The following is a 12,191-nucleotide window of genomic DNA, read 5'->3' as shown; positions in this document are numbered from 1 at the left end:
TCACTGCAGCTGCTCTCCTCCGTGCAGATGAGAACATGTCAGTGGTCCTATGGTGCAACTGATCATATGTCCTGCTGTGGCCACCCACTGCACTGAAATCTGCAAGTATCTACTGCCAAATTTGCATTCTGCATGACATATCTCCATGTCCATTCTCAAGTAGAAACGGACCATGTCACATAAACGCTTCCACAATGACCTGATTATCGGGGTGACTGAAGGGTGGTTTTCGGAAATTGAGATGCCTGGGTGCCATAGTCTTAGGTATCTTGAAAGATAACAGAAGGATAATACACAAGTATCACATAACTACAAAATAACTGTTCCCAGATAAAGCAGAAAAGGTAGCATTTCAGTATTACCTACTGGAGAAACATAAAACAGTCTAAAGATTTGAAATATGAGCAACAGGCTGGATGGATGCAAAAAATGGAGAGTAACAATAGCAACATATCCTTGTTTGTGCCATAATAGAAATGCAGCTTTGCTCCCTCAACCTCAAAAGAACAGGCCAATGACACATTTTGCTAACAAACCATACTGATATGCTAAAAGTGCTATCAAATGAAATGTCCCTGAAACATGTCTACAGATTTAACACAGAGCATTCCATTTTAATGTATTGTCAGTCGTGTATACCTGTGAAATGCCCTGACAAACATGCTTATGCCATCAGTACAATTCTAACTAATGCATACAGATAAAAGGGTACCATTTGCTAATCAAAATATATATATATATATATAAATATTAAACAGATTTTTCTTAAGGATATTTTAGCATATGCAGTATGTTGTTGTTTGTCTTTCGGCTTTTTCCCGGTAAGGGGTCGCCACAGTGGAACTCCGGTCCACTAATGATTGGCAGTAGATTTTTACAAAATGCCGAGGTGCCAGCTCGACGCCCAACCTTCAACTAAGGCACGCCCATTTACGCACACGTCTTTCGAACGCTATCCAACATCGGGAAGGACATGCAGACTCCACACAGAAGGCACACCCAAGCCAAGCCAAAAATCGAACGGGAGAACCTCTTGCTGTGAGGTAACTACGCTACCGCCGCACCACCGCGGCAGGATATAGCTGAAAAATGCAAGCATACCTTCTCAAGTTCAGTAATCTTCTGTGCAAATATATCCCAAGTAATAGCCTCTTTTCTGTGTTCTCCACATAAACAATTCTCCTCACCTTCAGGTTCCCTAGTGACACAGTTTCCTTTTTACAGTGTAGATTCAGGGCTGTCAGCACAGTGAATATGCAAATCAGGTGTGAACTCATTAGAATTGCTGAATCCCAAATACTTGGCTCCCTGTAGCAACTGTGAACATACTGCAGGGGCTCCTTCCGTGTTTGTTTTTAATGGATTGCAACTGTGAATGACTACTGGTAGGGAGAAGGAAAACACAACAGCAATGCAGACTACCCTACATCTAGTGGGTGTGTCATGTTAGACTTAAAGTGTTAGAAGTAATTTTGTCAAGGTTGGAAATGTAAGCAAGCAGCACACAATTCACAGGTTCTGTTCATTAACATCCAGCCACCCCTTAATTTGTTGGCAACTGTATATTATATTATTGCCATTTAATATCCTCACATATTTTCAAGGACAATGATACAGAATGGCTTACAGACTGCAAGTCTGGGATTACTAGTTAGAAAAGACAGCAATGAGCCACAAACACAGACAGGTAAGACAGAGCTGCATATCTGCAAGCAATACTCGTAAATGGTTGCATGATCACTCAGTGCACTACATCCAAAATTAATACATGTACAAATAACTGTTATATGGTTTCATAGTACTGTAGATGATGATATTGCAGTTGGTCATATGCAGAATGATTTCAGTTCACTGCTGCAAAGGTGTTTGCGTGGCAAAGAGGGACAAGGCACCATTACTGTGTTCTGAAGGTTCACTGGAGTGACAGTTCAAACCCAGACCTATGTACAAATATTTTGTGTGTTCTAACATGCTGTAGTGTCATAGATTGCTTTTCCTCATTTTCCAGTGTTTGCGTGGTGTGCAGCTTAGCGCAAACAAGGGAAACTGAGAAAATGAATGCCACGTTTGGCTGTGCTTATCTTGTTTGTGCAAAGCTTAGCAGTGCACAAACCTAGACTAGTTGCCTACCCAGGAAGTATACAGAATACCTGCAGACAGGGTGTCTGTAAAAGTGTAAAGGTCAAAAACAATACATTGTTGCAGTGTTTGCTTTCCATCACACAACTGCTCTTAGCGGCATTGCTCGGTGGTTAGCAAGGTTCCCCAACACCTGCAGACAGGAATCAGACAGCCAATAAATGAAAACTGATACATTCGATTAATTCTGTTGGACACCTCACAAACACGCTAAGCGGTGTTGCACAGCTGTTAACACAGAGAACTTAAGAATGAGTAGGAAATTATGTAAATATTATGTAACTAGTCATTTGGCAGCAGGTCAGCAGGTGTAAGTGTAGGGCTGCAGTACATAAGGTCCTGGGATCTAGTACGGGTGTGCAACCTATTTTTACTGTTGTGACAATGCAGTTTACAGCAATGAACTGAAAAATAAACAAGTATTATTTCAACATTATTGTGGCAATAGGTGTATGTGTGGGACTGCCATACACATGGTCCTAGGTTCTAATACAGGATATTCCATACTTTTTTACTGTTGTTCCAGTTCTCATTATATTCACTCATTTAGAGCACTTTAGATAGTGGAGCTGATATGAATTATATGCATGAGGGATAAAACACCCTTACTGTGTTTCAGATGTATGACTGAGGGTATACTTTCTACTATATTTCTGCAAGTATAATTCTGTTATCTTGATTTGCATGGCCCTCACAATTACATAACATACATACACAACTGGATCTATATATAAGAATCTTGGCAGGTCACACATATACATGTGTAACACCTCAAACTGTCACCTGAATGATTCCTGACCATGTCTGAGCAGCACTTCTTCTGTGTCAAAGACGGAAAATCAATGCCAGGGAAGAAAATGTGTTGCCCCTTATGCCTAGGTTTGAACCCCACACTGTAAAAATCAATTTATCAGTGTATAAAGACAAAAGCAAATATTTCAGGTCATGACATTGCAGTGCATGTCTGCAAACTTAACTCACCTAACAGTTACCTGCCAATTTCTAGTATATATTTCCAAGCTACATCACCAGACACCTGTCATACTAAGGTCAAGTGTAAGATTTAACCTTCAAATTTCAAGTATTTATTTCCTCCTCGCATGGCACTTCTGTACTCCACTTAATATCATGCAAATGCAGTTGGCATTGCTGTTCAGGTTTGCGCACTACCAGTAAAAGTGATAACTGGAATTGGTGGGAAAGCATCACTTGCCACTGCTCTAGTTTGGCTATTAGACATGTCTGGTGTTGGAGGGGATGCTGTCCAGTTTAGGGTGCAGAGGTGGGGTGTCCAGAATATTTATTGGACTCCTGGAAAAGCAACACAGCCAAAGGCTTCTTCAGGGGGACTATTCTGGCTCCCAGTAGAAGTCTGAGGAGTGGAACAGTTTGGCTCAGGCTGTATCCAGTGTTACTAGAATCCCACGTACTGGAGAGAAGTGTAGGTTTCATTTTAATAAACTACAAAGGCATAAAAGGGATACCCTCAACCATTGATTGAATGAATTTGAGACTGCGGACATCCCACAGCTGTGTATAATTATAAGAGAGTACTTGTAATAGTTGGAAAGCTAAATATAGGCAAGACTAGTATGCATAATGCTCTTCTGCTCTTTCTCTTCTTTCCCCAGCTAATACCAAACAAGAGTTCAATAGACAGGCTCATGTTGCTCGAATGGAGAGACTGAGGGAAGCAACTGATATGTATGCAGCACAGGAGAAGTGTTATTGTAGCTTTAAAAGTTAAAGATAGATTTTTGTTTTTTTATACAGTTGTAACAAACTGAGCATGCATACCCTAACTATAAAAGCAAGTATGCATGTATTACTCTGTAGCACAAACCAAATTTAGGAGTCAAATATTAGATTGTAATCAGAGGTTGTGGGTTCAAATACCATGAATCACAAATATTACATACTGCATTTCTTTAATAACATTTACATTAAATTAAACTCTATACAAACAGTACAAATGCCCTGCTGTTAACTGTAATCTATATAACTGGAACATAACTATATGCAATATATGCCCATTTCAAGTATTACTGTCAGCAATCTGTAGTTATAGTGTGTATTTGTTAGGACATATACTTAAATGCCATAATTCAGATAAAATTGTTGTAGAATTGTGTTAATGCACTGTACGTCACATACAATGGTAGTAATTTTATCTGTTTTTTTTCTCTCACCCTAACCCTTAGCTTTCTTTTTTTATTTTCTATTACATGTCATCAAAATGTTTCCATGTCATACATCTGTACCACATTGCTAAATGCTCCACAGCACAGTGAGGTAGGCCAACCCCAGTGGATCAGTCTTGCCCCTGGTCCACTGGCTCATTTACCAATCCCCAGTATGTCTGGGACCCAACCTGGTAGCACTGCCTCTGCTGCTGCTGCACTACCTGTGCCCTCAGGTAGTACTGCCCCGGCAGATAGTGCAGTGGTACCCTCCAGAACCAGTTGCAGAGGTGGGAATTTCATCCACCGGCAGGAGTTGCCAGGTGTTGGTGCATAGTAGCACTGCCTCTGCTGCACTACCTGTGCCCTCAGGTACTACTGCCCTGGTAGCTAGTGCAGTGGTTCCCCCCAGGAGCAGTTGTGGAGGAGGGGATTTCATCCACAGACAGGAGTTCAGGTGTTGGTGCATAGTGTCGAGCGCTGCACCACTGGGTTACTCCTATGCTGGAGAGAGAGGCCACTCTCCCTCATAGTCTGTAGGAGAAGACGTCAAGCACTCCAGCCCCCAGCAAAGTAAGGGACAATGATGACAGTTCAGTGGGTAAGGACTCGATTCTCATTGTCTCCAAGTTTGATAGGCATAAGCCTGAGTTGTCCCCTCCCTCACCCCAATCACGGTGTTCCCCAACCTTTTGTGTCCCTCACCATCCATGTCTCTGGTCTTGCTTGTCTTGTTTGTTTGCATTTGCTTCCTCACCTGCTCAACTTACCTGACACAGACATACCTACATCCCATGTTTATTTAAAAGTATTAGACACACATGGATTCAAATCCAGTATCATCTGGGCTAAAAAAAAGAAATGTATCAATGCATTTACACCTGCTGCCACAGTCAGCTAAGCAGCAGGTGTGTTTCATGCACTCAGTACTAACTGTCAGACTTTTAGCAATGGGGCTTGCATTTGCTCACTGCTTAAGTAAGTGCACACAAGCAAAATAATGGAAATGTGTAACTTGCATGATCAAACCATTTGCTAACTGTTGCGGACATCCGCTGCTCGCTGCTGAGCTATGCAAAACCAAATCTAACATGCATTACTGCTGTATCCTGTCCATTTACTCTTTATGCCATGAAACTACATGTGGAAACTTTACAATCTGAACAATATGTCACATATGTACAATGCAGCCATCTGTTGCCTCCTCCCATGCACTGCAACCCTGGTGTCTCCAGTACTTTCTCACAAATATATCAACTACATTACATAAATTAATATCAAATATATGATATGCAATGCATGTCAATCTGGTAACATGCAGAACTAGCACTATCTTCATAGCTGAGCATGCCTACACTTCCATCAACTGACCCTGGGAACTACTGACCCATAAGCATAACCTGTCTCATCTGCAAGGCATAAAGATCCATTATGGTCCTTAAATACAGGGACATTGGTGACCTTCAACACTCTTGACCCAACCCATACTGGTTTTGTCAAGCATCAATCTTGCTTATTAAACCTAGTGTACTTCGTTGATAATGTCCCCAACGACCTGGATGAGGGAAAACAGGACATACTGCCCATCTTGATTTAGCCAAGCCCTTTGAAAAAATCCCACATTCGGGTATCATAGAGAAACTCTTCTATATGGACTTAACTCATACATTACTAGATGGGCAGCCAACTGTCTCATCGACAGAATGCACACCGTCAAACATGAGGAGTTCACCACCACCAGTAGACCAGTTTCCATTGGAATGCCACAAGGATCTGTGTTGGGCCCTCTACTGTTTGGAAACAGTTTCTCTGAAGTCCAGGCAAAGGTAGATGGCCTGTGGTTTAACAAGTTTGCAGAGAACTGTCAACTGGGTGCAATCACATAGAGTCCTCCAACGATGTTAACATATTACAGAAAGGTGTGACACAGACAAATTATTGGTGCCAAACTCATGGACTGGAACTTAAAGCAAGAAAATGCCTCATTGTCCCCTTTGGCAAAAAGTAGCCCTGCTAATTATGTTATACATAGCACCCCTCTAAGCTCAAACTCACTGGTGCGAGACTTGGGACCACAGTCCAATAGCAATCTAAACTTCAATCACTATGTGTCCATAGTGGTAAAACACATATTCTACATTGCCCACCTCATAACTAAGGGCATCACATCCAACACCAGGGAGGTCATAGCTCCACTGTACTTGACTCTTATCAGACCACTAACTGAGCACAATGATCCCTTCTTTATGTACCTCACCAGACAGTTGCAGCAACTGGAGAGACCACAGAGGTTTCTGAACAAGAGAATCCAGGGCCTCCAAAACACGACATACATGGAAAGACTGAAAGCCCTGTCCCTGTACTCAGTATCATACAGGCTGTAGAGGGGCGATCTGGGCCTGGCCTATTGGTCAGTCTCAGACCCTGCCCTCATGTAAATGCTGGACATACACAAATAAAATGGGACAATAATAACTTGCTCCAGGGATCTCAGTCTAGCCTGTGACAAATAAAACATGCTGGAGAGACAGATATATCTCCCAGAAATTGCCATTACTCTGTATTAGGTTCCCACTGCATGTGAAGCAGTGCTCCTCAATGACTGTATTAAAACACAAATTTGACAACTGGATGGGTGATTATAAATTCACCCCAAAGGTGGCATCTATGTCCCTCATGGCCATGGCCAGTCGGTGCTGATCACAAAATTGCTCTAACAATGAACATCTAACTATGCTCAATAAGGGTACTTGGGTTTTTACATGGCAAGGCTTGTAAAGGCCCTAGAACCATTAGTCTAGTAACCTCCTAGGAACTTATGAAGCTATGAACCTATGCAGGCCTCCCATCATCTTCTCTCCTACAGCCAGTGCTGATGTCATGCACTATAAGTTGGCCTGTAGCCTTGTAAAAAAGTCAGACTTACGCAGTGGTGCTTCCATAAATTACTGAGTTCTGTAGTCTGTGTACTTAGGTAGGGGTTCTGTTCTCATTGCATTCAATTGTGTGTGTGTGTGTGTGTGTGTGTGTGTGTGTGTGTGTGTATATGAGAGAGAGAGTGTGTGTCTGTCTATCCGGAAGAGCAGAAGTTTGTATCCTACAGTTACTGCATCAGTCCCATGGATTGACAGTATTTTGATACTTGCACATGCCTACACATCCATTTTCATGCCGGTCTCCCAACATCTTCTCTTCAACATACACTGCTGATGTCATCCACTATCAGCTGATCTGCAGACTTGTAAAAGTCAGACTTGTGCCATGGTGCTTGCGTAAACTACTGAGCTTTGCAGTCTGTGTACTTAGGTTAGGGGTTCTGTTCTCACTGCTGTTATCTGTGTGTGTGTGTGTGTGTGTGTGTGTGTGTGTGTGTGTGTGTGTGTGTGTGTGTGTGTGTGTGTGTGTGTGTATGCTTGCTTGACATTAGAGAGAGCCTTTTACACCAGCATGCGCGACACTGTTATTGCCATATTCTCCTCACCAGGTACTGCTAACATCATCAGGTATAAAGTGCTGTCTGAGACACTGCAAGTCAGACTTGAGCTGTGGAGCTTGCTTTAAATCCAGAGTTCTGTAGTCTATGTACTTAGGTAGGGGTTCTATTCTCATTGCATTCAACTGGTGTGTGTGTGTGTGTGTGTGTGTGTGTGTGTGTGCACTTACCTGACATTAGATAGAGCCTTTTACACCAGCATATGAGACACTGTTGTCATGTTCTCCTCACCAGACACTGCTGTCATCAGCTATATCTGATTTGTGGATGCGCACTATATCCACCAGCTCAGGGTCAGAGACTTGCCTTGAAGCCAGGCAGAAGACACCTCATCCTATACAATACAAATTACAGTAAGATGGCTTTCAGTCTATCCACATACATCATGGCATGCTTTGTAGGCACTGTATTTTCTTGGTGAGAACCCCCCGTGGTCTCTACAACTGCTGCAATGGTCTGTTGAGGTACATGCAAAAGAGAACATTATACTTTATATCAGTGTTCTGATGAGGTTCGAGTACAGTGTTGTAATATATTCCTCAAATCTCATTACGTTGACGTGACTTATGATGTACACAACATAGGCTTTCAATATCAGTGTGTACACTTGGTGGTCAAAGTTCAGACTGCTATATATGCGTGCTCCCAGTGCTTGCATCACTGGGTTTCAGCATAATGGGACTGTTACCAATGCTATAATTAGTATGGAATTCTACTTCACAGAAGGACAAAATAAAGACACGTTTGCATTTATTTCTAGACTGTGCTGCTTTGTCACCAATCATTTGTTTGTGTTAGCCCTACTGTAGTATGTTACCATCATTGGTGGACTCAGTGATTGCGCCCAGTATGCCAGAATCAGCAAACACGGTAAGCCAAAGGCAGTATACATTAGCCTGAACTGTCGAGAAATAAATTCCAAACAGTAAAGGGCCAAGCTCAGATCCCTGGGGTATGCCAGTGGTGACAGCTCTACTGGTACAGGATGTTTCACCAACTTTCACAGTATGTGTTCTGTCAGTGAGCCAACTGGTTACCCATCTAATGACGCAAGGTTTAATCCCCAGCTGGGAGAGTTTCTCAATGATACCTGCATGGGGAATTGTGTTCAAACCCTTGGCAAGATAAGTATATAGTCAGCATGCAATGTCTTACCTTCATTCAGGCCTATCACGCAGAATAAATGGGCTGTGACAACATCACAGATCTCCTACACATCACATACACCTTCCAGACACAGTTGAATACACACTTCAACACACCTTCCACACAGACTAAGTTCCTGTAGAAGGGTGTACAACAACATGCATTTGTCTGGTTGGAAAGGAGGACAGCACCTGATGCATGCATGTATAGACACATCTAGACTCTCCTCATCTGTAAGGAAGACCAACATGTCAACATAGACCTTTTCTAAATGGACACTAGTAATAGCCCAGCTGTGGGCAACAGACCTATGTGAGTTGTTAATGCTATATCATGTCTGTTTCATCTGTTAGATAAAACTGCGCTTATTCATGTTTAAACGTGGTAAGCGACATGAATATTCAGTTAGTGCTGCTGCTCAGAGCGCATCACTGCGCACACATGTAAACTCTGTATGCTTTGCGTGAAGCCTACATGGAGTTTTCTGAATCCCAGGATATATGTTTAACTTATAAATGAATTTCATGTAACAATTTCTGCTGACTCAAATTTAATTAGTTTAAATAATTTTTCTCCTTTAATATGGTATCTCAAACCATTTATATTTATTGATAAAATAAACTTAGAAAAAGAAACATCAAAGAGACATCCAAACAATAACAAAGTTAAAATAAGAAATCAGTAATACAACAGAAATCCAACACTGGCACTTAACTGATAACCAACAATAAGCAAAAAAGCCAATATACCATAATAACATAATGCTGGGAAACCCCCCAAAAAGGGAAATTATAATAATCCATGAAGAACGTCAGTTAGTGCTTCATTGCTCATACCGAGATTCAAGGCAAGCATTTTGCATTGAAAGTTTCATTTGTGCGTCCTTAACTGAAGAGTTTGACAAAGATAAATCTTTATATTTAAATCCTTTTAGCCATAACTGTTCGTGTAGATTTGCAAATTACCTCCCTTTCTGGATAATTTCAGTGGGTAAATCTTATTAAAGATTGTACAAAATGCATTTTGCCTTTTCAAAAGCCAAGAAAATTGCATTTATGTCACTTGATGTAAAGAATCTAACAACTGCTCGATTAGTGTCAGGCTTTGGAAGACAACATATTGTGTAAGCTATACCGGTCATTTAAACTTTAGCAACAAGTGCTGAGAAAATGTCCAGGACTGTAGTTAAAATGGACTGAATATTGTCCAGAGGCTGAGGAATATTCACAAATCTCAAATGTAACATCACTGCCTTTATTTTCATTTGTAGAAATGTTTCCTGAACTAATGAGAGACAATGTTTGAAATTTGTATTATCAGTATTTAATTCATCACAGTCTCTGGGAAGATTAAGATAGTCTGATTCAGTTTTGATTTGACTATCCATTAGCTTTGACATCTTGTCTTTCTTCTATTTCTAACACTGATCTCATGGCCAGTTTCAAAGTGTCAAGTCTGGACATAATTTCTTTTGCCCATGATATTACAGTTCTAGAAGACAAAACAAAAGAATTTTCACCACTAAATATATTCATTATTAGCACTGGATTTAACTAAATCAGTGGACTTAGCCATAACTATTCTCAATGAATTTGAAAAGATAGTACCTGTTAGAGAAGTAGCTGTGTTGGAGCACTTTGATGTTTTATCTGGTTTCTCCAATTTGTCACAGCATAAGATCCCCTTCGAGATACTCTGCAGTCTCTGTAGAATAAATACATTGTCTCTTTCCTGACCCAGTTCTAGGCAGCAAAAGCTTCAGATGCCCTGGAGTCATCCAATAAAATTAGGGGTTCCGTTACAGATTCTGAAGTCATTAAACTTCAAAATTTTCCACTGTGAATGCCCTTTATTGCTGGAGATAAAAGATGTAACTTCAGAAGGTGTAAGAGGTGTAGCATCCAAAATGGAGTTATAGAAAGTTTTTTTTTTTTTGGATTTGTAAGGTTAGAAGATTTTCTGGATGGAGAATTTTTATTTCTCATTTGCATATTAGGAGATGCAATCAGGAAAAATCAGTGACAATTTTGCCAATAAAGCAAAAGGTATACTATACTGAAAAAGAGCTACTGCTGTTCTTACTAAATTTTTAGAAAATCATCAGTTAAAGTTAAATGTCGGCTTTCTGAAACAGGAAGGAAGTAATTCAAATTTAACATATATGTTGAGAACATCAGAAAGTCATCATTCCATTTCTTTCTTGACAGGATAACTCCCATCCCCTGACAAAAGTGTTATTTATGTTGGGACTCCTCCTCCTGGCCTCCAACCAATATGTGCCCCAGAGGTGAACTCATAACCAGTCCCCCCCCACTCAGCCTAGGCAAGCTGGGAATCATTCAATCACTTCCACCCCCCCTCACTGATCCCCACAACACCTGTGCAAATTACTGAAATCTAGATCACCAGAACTGTATTCAGGGCTCCATTCCTCTGTGCAACAAAGCTGGTACATGATTCATAGCTTGCAAACCCTTTAAATCTCTTCATTTATATATATATATATATATATATATATATATATACATATACACACATACACACACACACACACACACACACACACACACACACACACACACACACACACACACACACTATCCTGCTTATTTAGCTTCTTTACGTCTCACAACTCCATAAAACACTCCAGCAGCTGGCAATGTAGTGGGGGATCCTGTCCTACGTTTTGGTTGTCAACGTTTTCCTCTCTAATCCATCACTTTTAACAAAATATTACTCTGAGAATGTTACCGTGTTCTCAGTGTACTAAAAGCCTTCAGTGAACGTCCCATTTATTTTATCTAAAAAAAAATCATATTACTCTTAATAAAGCAAAAAAGAGGTAGTCTATCTGCTTCATATGTGTACTACTGCCATTACTTCACAAAACTGTTCCGACCTATTTTTAACAAACAAAAAACTTGGCATTACTGCCATCATCTGCTCAGAGACCTTTCCCAGACTTAAGTCAATATAGAATCCAGTGACACCAGAGACAACAATGATTAAACAGTGAATGACCCATCAATACAAATCATTTTTTATAGGTTAATCCATAACTCAGCAGGATGAAGGAATTTGCTCATCAGCAAAAAAAAAAAAAAAAAAAAAAAAAGTTAGGAGTAAGACACCAACATACAAATTAATTTTCTTTTACAGCAAAATCAACATCTATTAAACAGGCTGAAGGTCTAAGAAATTTTATCTTACACTGGCTGAAAATGTAAGACAGT

This window comes from Protopterus annectens, chromosome 7.part0 (assembly GCF_019279795.1).
Source record: "Protopterus annectens isolate FY-2018-M chromosome 7.part0, PAN1.0, whole genome shotgun sequence".
Taxonomy (NCBI): Eukaryota; Metazoa; Chordata; order Ceratodontiformes; family Protopteridae; genus Protopterus; species Protopterus annectens.
The sequence above is the reverse complement of the archived record's forward strand: the minus strand, read 5'-3'. Positions refer to the sequence as shown.